This window comes from Falco cherrug, chromosome 9 (assembly GCF_023634085.1).
Source record: "Falco cherrug isolate bFalChe1 chromosome 9, bFalChe1.pri, whole genome shotgun sequence".
Classification (NCBI taxonomy): Eukaryota; Metazoa; Chordata; class Aves; order Falconiformes; family Falconidae; genus Falco; species Falco cherrug.
The window spans coordinates 36,398,813-36,414,928 of NC_073705.1; positions in this window are offsets into that span (position 1 = coordinate 36,398,813).

Genomic DNA, 16,116 nt, shown 5'->3' on the forward strand with positions numbered 1-16,116 from the left:
AGGTCGGGGAAGAAACCTGCATGCATGTTTCCTCTGCTTTAAAATGCAGCAAAACTTGTGATGTGACCAACAATTTATGCAAATTTAAAAATCATATTTTTGTTTACCCAAGGAATTTAATCCAGTAAAACCCAAATATTCCTTCTTGTAATCCGAAAAGCACGTCCTGACCTACACAAATGGGAAAGGAGGAGTTTAGGTCATTATAATCTACTCCAAAATACCAACAAGACTTGATACGAGGTGCAGCATGGTATTTGGGGGCAATCACTTATCACCAGAATGCCACTACCTTCAATTCTAAGGAAAGCAGGAAAAGCAAAACTTTGCTATAAAACATAAGGTTGGAAAGGGGGTTATGTGGCAAAGTTTTGATATGGGGAGGATACAGTGGTGGCCTCTGTAAGAAGGTGCCAAAAGCTGCCTCCATCTCAGGGGCATGTTTATAATCATGGGAACTATTTAACAGCAACAATATGGCAAGATCACTTTGCATCCAGGGTTTCTTGTAACGTAACTGGTCTTTCCCCACACAGGCCTAAGTAAGAGCCTTTGAGACACCTCGAAGAGATGGATGCCCTGTAGCCCATGTCCTGTGTATACTTCTTCTCATTTTCAGATTAGATGTAGGAGGAATTATTTCTGAACAGAAAGAATGTCCTTTCTGGGAGCGCTCACTTGGATCTGAGGAGGGAATCTTTCGGCTTGCTAGTATCTGCAGCAAAGCGTTAGCAGCATCACTGGTGCTAATTGAGGCAGCACACTGAAGCCATCTCACTAGGGGCCCAGAGAAATGTACGTTACTCTCTGCTGAAGACAGTAATCTGTCTCAAAGGCCACTGGATACAGTTATTCAGGTTGGGGACTCAGAAGTGCTAGGACATGAGCTCTCTTCTCCTGTGCTGTCAGCTGAAAGAACTGGCATCTCTTAACCATAGTGACAAAAAGACACAACTAGGTATGGTTGCCCTTTAGAACCTTTTCTAATGTATCTGTCAACATTACACATCATTTATTCACCTTGTTGTTTAGATCTTTTTTTAATTCCTCACTCTGACTCAAGTCAGGGCAAGAGCTTTGAAGAAATTCTACAAATTTTCTGCTTCAATACAGATCTGTATTTTGAGATTAATAAATACATCAAACAAGAGAAGACCTGCTCTCATTTTTTTCCCTACTGAAACCTAACCAAGTATGTATCTTCATTTCATCTCAGTTTCTGGCCCAAAAAAGTACTTTGTGCCTTGCACTGTATTATCTAGTCTCTCTAATATCCTTCTGGAGGCTGTATGAATGGCCTTGTGAATACTTAGTTTAATTAGGTCAGGTGTTGCTTCTACATCCCACACTTCACTTACCTGGCTGGAGAGAGGGGTAGCAGTTACACTTTTGTTGAATCCATCCTGGCTAGACTCTTCCTAGGACTATTAGCTATTCTGAGTTAACATTTTGTCCTGCTTGCCAGGTCCAGGTGTAAGTCTTACAGGCTTTTAATTCCCCAATCACTTTTAAAATTTTTAGAATTATTATTTATTTTTTTTTAAAAGGGTGGAGTTGCTGTTTTTAATGGACAACTCTCCACCATCACCTGTTACATTTAATTAGCCCATCTACTTCATATTTCACTTCCTGGAATTGAGAAATGTATTGCATTTTCAAATCAGTATCTTTTTCTAGTATCTCCTTATCCTACAACTCAGTTTCTGGAGAACAGCCAGTCTTGAGAAGGACCTGCCTACTCTTACCAGTAGCAGAGAGTGATGATCCAAACCACTTGGCTGCTCAACAATGTCATCAAACATTTGTTACCTTTACATTTCACATTCTTTTAAATTGTGTTAAATTGTGGTCTTGTAAGTATTTGCATCTCAAATTCCACTCTTAGTCCTCCTAATTTCTTCTTCTTCTTCTTTTTTCTTTTTTTTTTTTTTTTTGTCTGCTCTAAATCAGACACAATACTAGTAATGCTGAATAATTTGGGAGGATCTCTTTACACATCTTGCAAACCTTACTTCTTTTTATATACCATAATTTAATTTCTTTTTGTGAGGAGCACAATATTGGTGATTCCTGTTACCTGTGATTGTTTCCCTCATTTCCTTTTCTACAGACCTGTTATTTGGCCAGTTACCCTCTAACATCTTTGTGCACAGTTAGTTATTCCTACCTGAGTGCTACCTTATGGCCTGTTTATTTTCATTCTATTTTTCATTAAACCACTCAATTTATACAGTAATTTCTAATTCTCAGCTTGTTTTACAACGTACTTGCAGTTCCTCCTAGCAAATAAATATAAGCATGCTGCTTATGCCATCATCCAGGTCTGTAATGAAGACACTGAACAGAACTAGGCTAGTGTGCACAAAGCTCTCCATATCTCATGCACAGCACCTTTCTCTTTTGATAGCGAACTGGAGACAACTCTTCTCAGGTACAGCTATTGAACTTGGTTTGTATCTATTCTTTGGTAGTTTCATTTAGAGGATACTTCCGCATGAGAAGTAAAGAGTACCTACTGTGGGTGCTCTTATCCACAAGAACCGTTTCCCTGTTTCAGGAGAAAATTAGATCACCTAGATGTGATTTTTTTCCCCTTAAGACAAATCCTTTATGGATGTTGTAAATTTAGGAGCTTACAAAGACAGATGACTTCATCAAGTATTTGTGCAGGAATTGAAATACAGCTTGATAATCCTGAAAAAAATTGAGGTAGCCCTTTATAACAGAAGAGAAAGAACCATGAACAGACAGACTAGACATGTTTTGTGGCTCTGCTCCCTCATTCCTAACAAGACATACAGAAACAACTGTGCTGTGGGGGCTTTACAGTTACGCCAGAGATGAGGCACTTGCAGCTTTGGTAATAATGTTCCCATGGCTCAAGTAAATGCAACCACATTGCTGCACTGCTTTATGGAAAACCACAGGCAGTCTCAATAAAAGACTCATTAGACCAGGGCATTCTGGCATGCATGGGTAGTTGTTAGGGTAGACAGTTACTGTTTCCTCCCAGAATCAAAACAGGTGAATGGTTCAAAAGCATACCCCCTGGGTGGACAAGGCTGCTCTTCCATGCTCTTGATGGAATCGAGAAAAGGATGCACTAAAAATAAACCATGACTATAGTAGTATAGTACCAAATCATGTCCAGGGCTTCCTAAAAGTTATAGTATAATCTCCATTTCCTGCTATTTTGATGTATCAATATTAAGCTATAAAGGTTTTCACATTGGTTTACGATCTCTATTTCTATGGTGCAGTGCTGGACTCATGCACAAAAGGGTTGACTCACTATTGCCCAGTTCCATATAAAGTCATCTAAATTCACTACCAATAAGTTATGAAATAGCTAATAAAATTATACTACAGTATCAAGATGGTAGCAATCTGCATTCCCTTATTACTTAGGGACACTTCTGCACAAGGGATGACACCTCGTTCTGGTGAAATGTGAAAGAATATCAGATCCTTCACCTTCTTTAAAAGGATTGTAACTTTGAAATCTCTGCTTCCTTCAAGCTGCCCAGAAAGCTATGAGAAGAAATCTCAATGTCCTACAGCTCCCTGTTGTGGAGTGCACAGCTGGTGCAGTCCAGGGCAGAGACCTCAGCACCAAACAAGGGAGAAAGAACAGCTGGAATAAAGTCAGTTTTACTCTACTGGCATGTTTTGATCTATCAGAGAAGTGAAAGTCAGGTAAAAGACTTTCATAGACAAGAAACACATGTTGCATAGCTATAAAAGGTCTAACAGATAGAGGACAAATCTTGTAGATGGGCATCCCATTAAAGTCAAAATGGTTTCCGAAATATTCCCCTGAAGACCTTGTCAAAGCCAAGGTCTAGCGCTAGCAGTAAATGTCACACAATAGTTTCTACCTAGCTCTTTAGGACAGGAAGTGGAGACTCCCTTAGCTGCTAACAGAAGCAACTAAGGAGCTGTAACACAGTTATAAAAAATGGAATTTTGCCAGGACCATGAAGCTAATAACTTTTACTCTGAGAAAAGTATAATGTTTAATGTCCAAAAAGGTGAGTGTTGATCTTCTGGTGACTTCTTCACATTAGCCGGAGGGAGAAGAGCAGTCTTTGGTATTTTTCGTATCCTTCCCAACTGTGCTAGCTCTGGTCTACTCCAGCCATTCTTTAAAAGCACTCACTTACTGTCTTCTATAATTATTGCTCTACTATTAAATGCTGAACAACCTTGATATAAATATTTGAAACACAACCCATGGCATTTTTCCTTTATAGATCGATGGCCTGATTAATACTAATCTTTGTTTACATCACTATAAATCTGTGATAGTCTCAATGAAGTTACCCTTGATTTATATGAGGACAATAGAGATAAAATCCCAAACCAAAAGATTTAACAGGTCATTTATTTTTCTTAATCAGGAGAAAAGAGAGAATTTTAGGTGGATAAAACTACTGAAACAATAGTTACTTTTTATATTACTTTTTGCAGCCTTTAAGAACCTTTTATCACTGCCACTGCAAACAGACTACATCCTTGAAGAACCCTTATTCAAGAATCATCTTAAACTAACTATCTCGTTGTCCTTAATGCCTACTAGGCCGGCACGTATATTTGTCTCACTTGTGTATTTGCAACATGAGAAGACAGATTTTCAATGTTATAAGATTGACCTTTGAAGACTTCCATTATGTACTGATGAGTTACAAAGCTGGATGTCAAGAACTGACTACATCTTGACTAACTGAAGTACCCAGTGTCTCACCAATGCAGTAAGGTATTTGGACAAACCCAATTCGAATGATTGGCTTATCCTATCTCAGGTAAGTTTTGACTGGCAGAAATGTTAGGAAATGCCTGTTTGCATGCAGTATTATTGGCTGAGTATAAAATAGCTGTTTTGGTCTAAGAATGGACAAGAGACAAGATAACAGCACATACAAGTATAAGCAAAATTTAAATAGAAATTTGAGGATAAGACAAAAACATCACTGTGAACTGCATTTCTTTTAGAGAGAAATGAAATGGAATATCACCCACTATTTAGCACAGACAGAGAAATACTTACACACACCACAGGGCAAGCTTTCTTTACCTTATACTTCCTGAGAACCTTCTAAAAATGCAATGGGAGTTGTCCTTCCTCTCAGGGGCAATGATTTTTTCTTGGTATAAGGTACCACACATCTCCTGAACCCTGATAACAGCACACAAATGCAGACAGAATGCAGGTGCAGGCAAAATGATGGCTCTATTTCTTCAATGAACATTTGTTCTCCTTCACTGTTCTTGGGCTTTCATGCCTTGAACCTCACTATTATAGTCAGCATTACCAGCTCACCTGAGAAAAGGGAAAGAAAGTTATGTTGTCTCTGAACACTTTATTTGTATCACCAGTATAGTAACCAGTCCTATCTCTGCCTCCTCACTCATATTTTCTATAAAACAAAATAAATCTTGCAGTAGCAGTTAATACTAGTTAAGAATTAAAACAAGATGCTGATTCTGAGAGAGTGAAAGGAGAGTTTTCAGAGTTAATCATAAGTGTTGAGTTCAAGGTGTTTGGTACTACAGACCTGAGGTTCTGCTATTGCATGAACTGCCTACACCTCAATGGGAATAAGATGTTCAGTGTTGTATGACATTCCAGCTGATCTCTTCAAACTAGGGTGTCCCCACATTAAAGCTTCCTGGAAGTTGTATTCTGAACATTATTCAACAGGTTAAATGCTGACAAGACGGAGTTCACATACATGCATCACCTGCAGGTAATTTCATTTAAATATATCCATGTAAAGTGTTGTTGTTGATGATAAGTTGTTTTGCTTTTTTTTGTTTTGGTGTTGGTATTTTTTTGTTTTGGTTTGGTTTTTATGGAAGAGGCCTGTGAGAGAACATAGCTCTCTGCCCAGCTTCTTCAGAAAGTGTCCAAAATGACATCTTCCACTTCCCCTAAAGAGAGGCTATACAACTGTCCTAGGGCAGACAACATCTACCAGCTCTCCATATTGAAGTCATGCTTCTTTCAATGTTAGCAAAAACCAAAACACTAAAAAACACCAGAAAAAAAGGGGAATTTAAGACTGACTGTTCCACATGTGAACATGTGAAGAAGCCTAACTCACAGTTCTCTTTCCTATAGCCGTTTCCTTATAATTCACAACTGTGTCCTCCAAGAGCTTTGGTTTGCTTGAGTGTTTGAAACTAAAGAAGGTTGAGCACCTCCAAGAATTCCAGCCTTGATAAGACACTACATCACTGATTAAACTCATCAAGATGGTTTAATTATTGTAATAATTTCTGGTCATTCCCTATTAGAAAAAAAATAATACTTGAATTGATACAGCAGTAAAACTTCAAAAAAAAATCACAGACGTAATGAAGGAATAATGACAGATTAGAAATATTCAGCTACAAAAGAGATAAATATAGGGGAAACAAAGATACATAAGCTAATGGATGATATGAAAACAAAACTGGTTATAGCAAGATACCATTCTCATGACAGGAGAGCAAGGGATTACTGGAAGCAAATCATTTGGAAGTGGTACTAGATAAAAAAATACTATGTAACAAAAGGTTAGTCTGAAGATTTCACAATTGAAAGACATCCTGAAAACAAGTTAGCCAATCTTTTTGTTTAAATTACATTGATATGAAAATGAAGGTAGGTCAGGTCATAATTAAATTGCAAACATGAGGATACAAATCTTCATGGTCCAGGAAGTAAATCAAGTACCACCAAGTAGAAGATGGAAGAATGGACAAATTATATATGGAGAGGGTTTTCTGCATCTCTCTTAAGTGTATCTGATTCAGCAATCTGCCTGAGACAGGATTCTGGACTAGACAAATCATTAGTCTGTTGTAGTATCACTATTACTAGTTTTACTTTTGATAATCTGAGCCCAAAATGAGAAGTACCTTAACTGTGAAATACAAGCAGGCATATTCACTTGGAAACATTTTCCTCCATGTTATTATACTTGATGGGTAAAGCATGCTATTCTATTTATTTTTTAAATTAGGCAAGACATTTACACTATGCCAATGAAATAGGTCTTACCGCACTGCTAACTTGCTGAATGATGAGTGCAGCAGTAGCCTGAAACTAAGTAGGGTATGTGATGAAGCCTAGAAGTTGGGTAATTGGGAAGAAGCACTCAAAATCAGCAAATTGAACTGAAAAATCAATTTAAAAAAACCCAAAACATAATAGGGACTCAAAATTTAGAGCAACATGTTTTCATAAAAACTGCTCTAATATAGTGGTAAGCTCTTTGCTAATTGACTGTTTTGTTAAGGTTCATTAAAGACTTGTGTTGTAGCCAATAAATCTAGTTGAACAGCTAGAAAGAGTTAGGTTTGCCTCTGAAGGGGAGGATGTTTCAGTACACAATGTATAGATTCTTTTCAGCCTGTGATGCTTGAAATGGTATTTAATGGTTATAGTTATTAGTAATGTTTGGTTATATTATTTTAGCTATATTAATCACTAAAAACCACAGTCATACTATACACATTGGAGGTAACCATACTGCTTTCCTGTACCACGCCGGGTTTACATAGATCACAGCTACGGTTTACCTATTTTGAGTGTTCAAGTCACATTACTGTAATTTAACACTATATTTTTCATGTTTTCATTTAAGCTGTGTCTCTAGAACATCAAACACTTCTTAGGACTCGGTATGTTTCAATCTATGCGGAAATGTGAAGTTCTTATCTATTTAGAAATGTTAATATCTAGAAGGAACAAACCCTGATAATTTATAAGAAAATACTCTCATAGGCTTCAATGATATTAGACACATAAATATTGTAAGGAAGTACAAGGTAAGTAATTTTTCCATGACTATGTGTAAGCATTAAATAAATACTAATAATGCCACACAGAAAATAAAAGTAGCTTTATACTATACAAAGAATTTAAAACTCAACTAGAAAAGTCACTAGCAGGGTATTTTCAGTAAGATTTACGTAACAAAAAATCCTTCCTCCCCCATATACTCCAAGAAAGTTGCCTTTACTTATTTGACTACTGATAACTTTACTAATTTGAAGATGCTTTCACCAGGAATCTGGCTTTCTGTTTAGCACACATAAGCATGGGTATACTAGTTTATACAAAGGGAAGAGCTCAGTGCTTCCCCCAGTCCATCCGCAGTACTATCTCAAAACAGGGAAATATTTACACAGCTCTCTTTCCTCACAACAGTCACGCTGCATCCTACCTCTTCATAGTGTTAATTTATTTAATTGTCATTTCTAATTATGAGGCATCTGGCCCAGGATGCTTTCAGCAATCTGCACACTTGCAGATCTCTTGCAAGGCAGTCCCGTTTATTTGTCTTAACATACTGAGCTTAATGTTTCACTCCCTTGTATCTGTAAGTTCAATCAGTTATGTTGATCAAAATCTAGTTTATTGAGATTGGTAAATCAATGGAAGCATTTATTCTCCACTAAAAATGTGTGTACAAATATCTGAGTAAAAATTAATAGATAAAAATAGGTAAAATAATCAGCAGAGTTCCAAAGTCCATGGAGACAAAAAAACCCCAGACTTGTACAGGAAATACATTCAAAATTTCCAGGTCCATTTTATCCCATTTTAAAGCTGTTGGGTCCATTGAACACTAAGATGTATTGCTCATCCTCACAGAAGTTGATACCAATGGGCAAATATCAATAGGTCCAACTGTTTCTTTATAGCATACATAAACTGTTGCCTGACACAGCCTGCTAATGTACAATTAACAATTGCATTGTAACAAAAAAGCATTAGACTTTTTGAAGTATCTTATTAAAAAAAAAATTAAAATCTTTTGTATCACAACAGACACAGCCATTTGGACAGGAGACTACTTCCCAGTACTCCAGATCATTCCAGTTCCATTGCTCTGATTAACTCCCTCCCCATTTGACTAAATAAGGCTTTTAACAACCATTTACATTCTTCTCAGTTTGGAAGTTCACGCACCTCACCGAAAAATTTTTACCAAGGCCTCTCTGTGTTGAGCAAAATAAATTTTTGCTTGCTGCCTAACAAACAGTTCCAACTGAATGATCAAATAAATCAAGTGAAACTGACTAGACAGAATGAGTATCTTGGGCCAAACACCATTATCAACGACCTTTATTGAACTTCAGTGGGTAGAATTGAATGTTAGCAAAAGAACTTATTACCTGAACCTGATCTGTAAGTAATTAAACCACTTTGTAGTAACTTCAATTTTTCTGTAACAGAAACCTTTTCTACCAGACCTATTTGTTCTCTTTATTGCAGCTTTTCCCTAATCATGTTCATGTCCTCCAACTGGTAGGAGAACCAGCGACAATTTTGTTCTGCAGGGCTTCCTAACAGACAGCCTGCCAGCTGGGTGCAGAGGTTAATTTTATCCCTCATAATCCTAAATGCCTCTCTGCCTTCATGGGGCTGTCATCTGGTCTGTGAGAAGTTAGAATTAACCTGCACACATCCCGCGCACTGCAGCAGCCCATCCAAAAATGACATTCAAGTGCAGTTAAGCAGGAAAGCCTCACTTGGCTTACCTGCTGTGGGTCAGGACAGCTCAGGTCACAGTGAGGGTTGGTTCAGATACACAAGGAAGTCCCAAGGAAGCCATTTCCCTGGTCATACTGAGCACATGGGTGACTAAATTCTCCCATGTACCTCCTCATGCCCCAGCTCATTTATGATACACCAGCTGCAGTGTATACTCACTGCAGAAAGAAAGGATGAAGGAGCAGTCACTGTGTTTAGAGCTCTGGAGACAGAAACAGAAATTCCCATTAAAAAATAAAAAGGAACCCTGAGTTCTGATAGTCCCATAGCTGCCTCAGGAGACAAAGTACCCCAGTTTCCGAAGATGCTGTCATCACAATGTCAGCATGGAAGAGCTCCTGCTTCACTCCACGCTACTCTGTCTTACTATAGATAAGATTACAACAGCCCTTCCATTGTAGTTAACTCAGTGGCATTCTGTGATCTCCTTTTGTTTCCAGCTTCAAACTTCCAGGAATTTGTGGTCTTTGCATGAGGGAGATTAAGGGTAGTGCTTATTCAGTGTGGAAGCTTCTTTGAAGGGAAAATTAGGGAAAATTTTCAGAAATTAAAAAAAAAATAATTTTTTCATGACATGTTCTGAATGAAGTCTCTATTTTCAAATTAGCCTGCACAATAATCAACCCAATATTTAGCAATGATGTTGAAAAGCAATTTCGCACATCCTTTTGCATGTTCAGACAGGTTGCCATCTGTACTTACTCAGGTATTGAAAAGTAGTGTTGGAAATACTATGGCCTAGAAATATTAAACTCAAATGGTTTTAATGTATTTTATTCTAACAGAATTGTGATCCATGCCGAGCTGTACAGTCACATCTCTGGTCTGCAGCTTGATACCCATAGAGACAATTATATAGACAATAAATAAAGTTTTAAGGAACAAAAGTACCATCACCAATCCTTAAGAGTAACTTCCATCTGCTACTAATAAAGCACTGAAATAGCAAATGCCTACTTAAAATATCAAGCTAATACCTGTAAACTGTTCCTGCAAGTAATTTTATGGATAATTTCAGTGGGACTAATTCAAGGTGATATGAAGCTGTTTGCAGTGCAGAGATCAGGTGAGCTAAGCAGTATTTATTTCAACACAATGACTCTCATGTCAGTATAAAGCAACTAAGTCCTGGATTTGTTAAGAAGGCCACTGAGTACTCCAAGCTCCACACAGTTTAGTGGTAGTACAGAGGTCTGAAGAAAGAGATAAAATGCCAGTCCTGTAAGGCTCAGTGTTCTGGGTATCCACACTAAAGGTTACTTTACATTTAGACTTGCTATAAGCCAGCAGTGGCCTGCAGTAGTTTGTTTATGAACACATTATTTGAGAAGAACAAAACGAACTGTGCATCAAGGTATGCAAGTTTTAGACCAACTCTTGTAGAACTAATGACATGCTGGCTAATGAACAGTTTTATGCTAAAGGGACAATTTAATTTATAAAAAAAAGCATGCCATCGTTTGCTTCTTTTTAACATTTCACATTCATAGGGAAGACCTACAGGCAACAGAAAATAGAATGAAGAAGTGAAGAATGAAGAAGGAAAAGAGAGAAAAATGGAAAAAAGAACTAGTATGGCGTGTGAACATGAAAAAACTCTTTTGTTCATGTAACATGTTGCTTTTCAAGATTGAAGGTTGAAAGGCAATTACCTAACACATTCTGTCTATGTAAACAGGTATTTCAGTAAATTACTGCTATTGCAAAATACGTTTGTACCTACCTATATGATTACTCGTAATATTTTGTATTCAAACCTAAAATAAATTTAGCAAATTTTATTAGGCCGTAAATATAGGCATTTTAAAATTTATAAATAATTAGCTCAAATTATAATTCTAAAAAAAATTATTCAAGACGTGCACTGAAGTGTGGTAGCATTTAAAAACAGCAAGGCTATAGGAATGTGTGTTTCTGGAACAATACCATATGTATGTATAGACAGGGAAATAAAAAGTTGTATTTACTATTAATGCCCTCCCATCTACACTGACTATCAATCTTCAAGGTATTAGCATCACTTAAAAAATGGCATGCTGTGAGAAAATCATGATAATCCATTCAGTAACCTGTATTTCTATGAATTCATGAAAAAAAGCCCTGGGCCCCTCAATGTAAGAAGGACATGGACCCATTGGAACCAGCCCAGAGGAGGCCACCAAGATGATCAGAGGGCTGGAGCACCTCACCTACAATGACAGGCTGACAGAGTTGGGGTTGTTCACCCTAGAGGAAAGAAGGCTCCAGGGGGACCTGTATATTCAATACCTCAAGGGGGCCTACAGGAAAGCTGAAGAGGGACTCTTTACAAGGGGATGTAGTACAGGAGCAGGGAGGGATGGTTTTAAACTGAAAGAGAGTAGATTTAGATTACACATAAGGAAGAAATTCTAAAAACACACACAAATTTAGGTGGGCTGCCCCCCCCCCGGCCCCCGCCGAAATTTTATGGGTTGTTTCCAGGAGGGAAATCTACACTGCGTAGAAAATGTGTAACTAAATTCACACTGAATGAATAATCTTCCATTTATACAGTACCCCCGACACATTCATGAGCTTTCCAAATGCACTTTACAAATGGATTTGCTAAGTACATGCCTTACAGCAATCATTTTCATCCCCTCATGGGAGAAAGATAGCTAAAGTTTACTATACACAACAGCGATATGCAAAAGTTAGTAAGAAGTGAGAGAAAGATGAAACACTTGTAATTGCCAAGAGAGTTTTAAGTGTACAGCATAACTATCAAAAATAGAATTGGACCAAAATAATGCAGTTAATATTCCTCAGTTACTTAACTTGGGTAATACCTATACAGCAAACCCAAATATATCCTTTTCCCATCTTTTATATGCAATATGCACATGAGAAAAAACAAGGAGCACGTGAAGCAGAGAAACAGTTTGGTGAGACTATCTAGTCAAAAGTAAAGTTTTTGGTCTGACAAAAAAGTTCTCTTACTGTTTCTGTCCTGTTTTCCAGAAAATTTGCAAAAAACAGGCATTCAGTGTTCCATATAATGCAAAAAACATAAGACATTAATCATATGAATCAACAGTACAAAATATGAAATACTAACAGCTCCTTTGATGCTAGGGAACTAAGAAATGCCTACACCTTGGCCTCAGATCAGTTGTTAGGCAGGTGCTTTCAGAGAAGGAGAAATATGCTCATGAACTCTTCAGTGATTAAGAAATTAATCTATATTCTTCATGGACGTTTTTACTGAAGTCTTCAACTAAGTAACGGATCTCAGCTTCTAAATTATCTTGAGTTTAAATAGTACTTAGATGAGACTATTCCTTTCAGACTCATATCCCTTGTGAGATTTTACCTCCAGTGAAGGACACCTATGGGTCTGTGAAACTGCTCACTCACCAGAGGGAAAGATGTCCCTCAAAGGCACAGATGCTAGCACCTAGATCTTCTCTGGCTGCTAGTCTTTGGGATCATTTTTTTTGAACATTTTCAAGTATACTGCTGGCAATACATTGTTCTTAATTGCACAGTCCGTGAGAAAAACACCCCCTTCCCAATAGTTTACGGAGAAGCATGTGTCCCTGTCCATGGCAGGGAGGTTGGAAACAGTTGATCTTTAAGGTCCCTTCCAACCCAAGCCATTCTATGACAAGCAGGTCATACCATCCTGTGGGACACATTTGAAGGGACACCCATGACTTGGAAGTCTGCTTTTGCTTAATGTAGGGTTAATGACCTCCAAAGATGTAGGCAATTAGGTAAGTTTTGACACAGCTATAGCCTTGTGATTTCCATTGCCCTTTGGAGGCTGCACCACATACATTATTTAAATCAACCGAGTGACTGACTGAGCTGACAACTGTCCCCACATAGAAAAACAGAAGTGTAACTTCCTCCAAGGCTTTCAGCATGCTGGTGAGAGCTCCCTTCCCAGCACACTACTGCAGTCCCCTTGGCAGGCTCCTTAACAAAAACATGGTAACTTTTAACTCTGAAGGATCTAAACACTTTTATTACTTCTCTGTATTAAGTTTCATCCATAGCTGTTTTGCTTTCTTTCCATCAACTGACAGACTGATGCTTCTGTGTCTGTGTGCCTGTAGAGGCGGGTGTGTTCGATGCATGGGTACCAGGGGAGTGGTTTCCCTGGCAACAACCATCACGTGAAAGCCCGCTGGATATCCGGCTACTCCGACTTTTTCTACTTTAGCTATGTGGATAGCTGAACTGGGTACTAAGTACCCAAATCAAATCAATTGCAGCAGAAAGTATAGGCAGGGCTGAACAGAAAACCCAAAGATGTTAAGGTTCTCTTATTTGCTGTTCAGTTTAAGTGAAGACAGGCTTTGCAGATATGTAGTATTTTAAAGCGAGGTTTTTTAAAAAAAATTGGTCTCACTGAAATAGGTTTTTTTCTTCAAATGTAGCATGATCTGTATTTCTTCTGCGTACAGAGTTTCTTGGGAATCTTTATTTTCAATGTGAGTTTAAAATGTACAAAATTTTAAGTAGTACATTTTCCCACCTCCAAGAGGTCATTCAGATGTTCTTTTGTGTTTTTTAGAAGGCTCATTTAAAAAAAGCTTTAAAAATGAACAAATAAAAATTTTCACATTTTTTCCCCCCAGTGGGTTTTTCTAATAAGTAACAGCTGATATTGTTTAAATATAGAGCTTATTTTGCTATCTGATCTGAAATGTGAAAAAATACACAGAATTCAAATATTGCAGTTATCTAATTAAAGCTTTGTTGAATTTGGCTAGATATTTTGCTGGTATTTGCTTGGAAAATTATCTTTGCTCTCCTTAGCACAACAGTGATCTTACTGAAATATCTACTAGGAAGCCTTTTCATACCCTTTGGGTTGTTTGTAATAACAGAGCATGTATTGCAAGTAACACAGTTAAAAAAGAGTCTGTCATATATGTACTGTATTTAAGTACTGTTCTATGTCTCCTACATCTTCTTTGTACACAACTCTGTTTTAACATTGGTCAAATGAAAAAAAAAAATAATGATGATGCACAGCTGATCTACATTAGGTAAAAACCTGGCTTGTCAAGTTTTTGATCTGTTCAGCCATGCAGATGTAAACTTGGATTCAGAGATCACATGCCTAGATGAAAAATGTAAGCCAGAAAACATGCCCATAGGGCACTGGGGAGAACAAGTCATGCTTTATAGCACAGCAACATAGAGAAGGAAAACAGCAAAGAAAAAAGTCTGTATTTAACTGCCCAGACCTACAAATGGAGTCCATGTCTGTTCATTCTGTAACCTAACTTCTTAAGTTTGGCCACTGAAGTTCCCTGTATGGCTACAAAACTGTTGTTCTTATCCAGACCTGCCATAACCCCAGCATAGCTGGTGAAAATAAGCACAGCCTAGGCCTTCCTACCGCTAAATCCTGTGAGGATCAAGACTGGTAGGCTTGGTAACCTATGAAATACAGGAAATCTGCCTAAAACCAAGACACATTCCATGGCAGTTTTCAAGCGCTGGACCCACTATTGTTAAACTAAATAATGGTGTAAAAATTAATCTATACAATATACTCATAAATACACAATAGCATATTAAGGTTGAAGCTTCTTTGCCTAGGGAAATTTTTATCATCTCTCTGCTTTAAGTGGAGGACCCCTTACAGTATCACTTCAAAGGATAAGCATGGCCAAAATAGACAGTCTCTGTAAGCCTACTGAAGCTGCATCACTGTATAAATGAAGAAGTCAAATAGCTGTCTGAGTAAAATGCATATTTGCTGCCCATTTCGGGGGAGTTCTTCTATTGCACTTCAAGGACAGGCAGAGAAATTAAACCAGATTTGTACCAAAATATGTAATAAGCAATATTCTGCCTACTAAAAAAGTTAGCCTTTGTGAAAATCCTGACTTTGGTCTTGAAAGTTATTTTAAAATTTATCTGTTTGTCACAAATCTAATCCATTGTCACTAGTGTCTTAACACTATCATCACCATCTTCATCACTGCTTTCCTGTGCACTAAAAAGTAATTTTTGAGCAAAACAGAGGAATGAGCTTCTCCCGCACTCTACCAGCTTAGCACTGCTTTTGCAGCTGCCATCCAGGACCCCAGTGCAGGACACCTCCCAGATCCATAGCCAGAGCAATACTCCTAGTACCACATGGATTGCTTTTCAATTCACACTTAAAGCGAACACAACGCTGTAGCAGAAATTTAAATCTTGCCCTTAAAAACTTTAACTAGATTTAAAATCTAACTATAGAATAAAAGCAGGAAAAAGACAACATTTCTATTGCAGGACAGGGACTCTGAATCAGCATCACCACAGCCTGTCTCAGCCTGTCACAGCTACCAAATTCTTCCAGCTGAGGAAGTTTAGACTCCCTTCCTCACCTGTGAAACTGAACCTGGATTATTCTACATTGTAGGGACAATCTCTGTCGCTCACCACCTGCATTACTTCACAAAATGTAAAGGAATTAACATTATGAAACCATCAAAAGAACAGCCTTCCTTTATTTCAGATTGGTTTCTTAGACTGTATTAATGTATGCATTACTAAAAACAGTATTAATCATAGGTTCCCTGTACCTTTATTTTTATAGA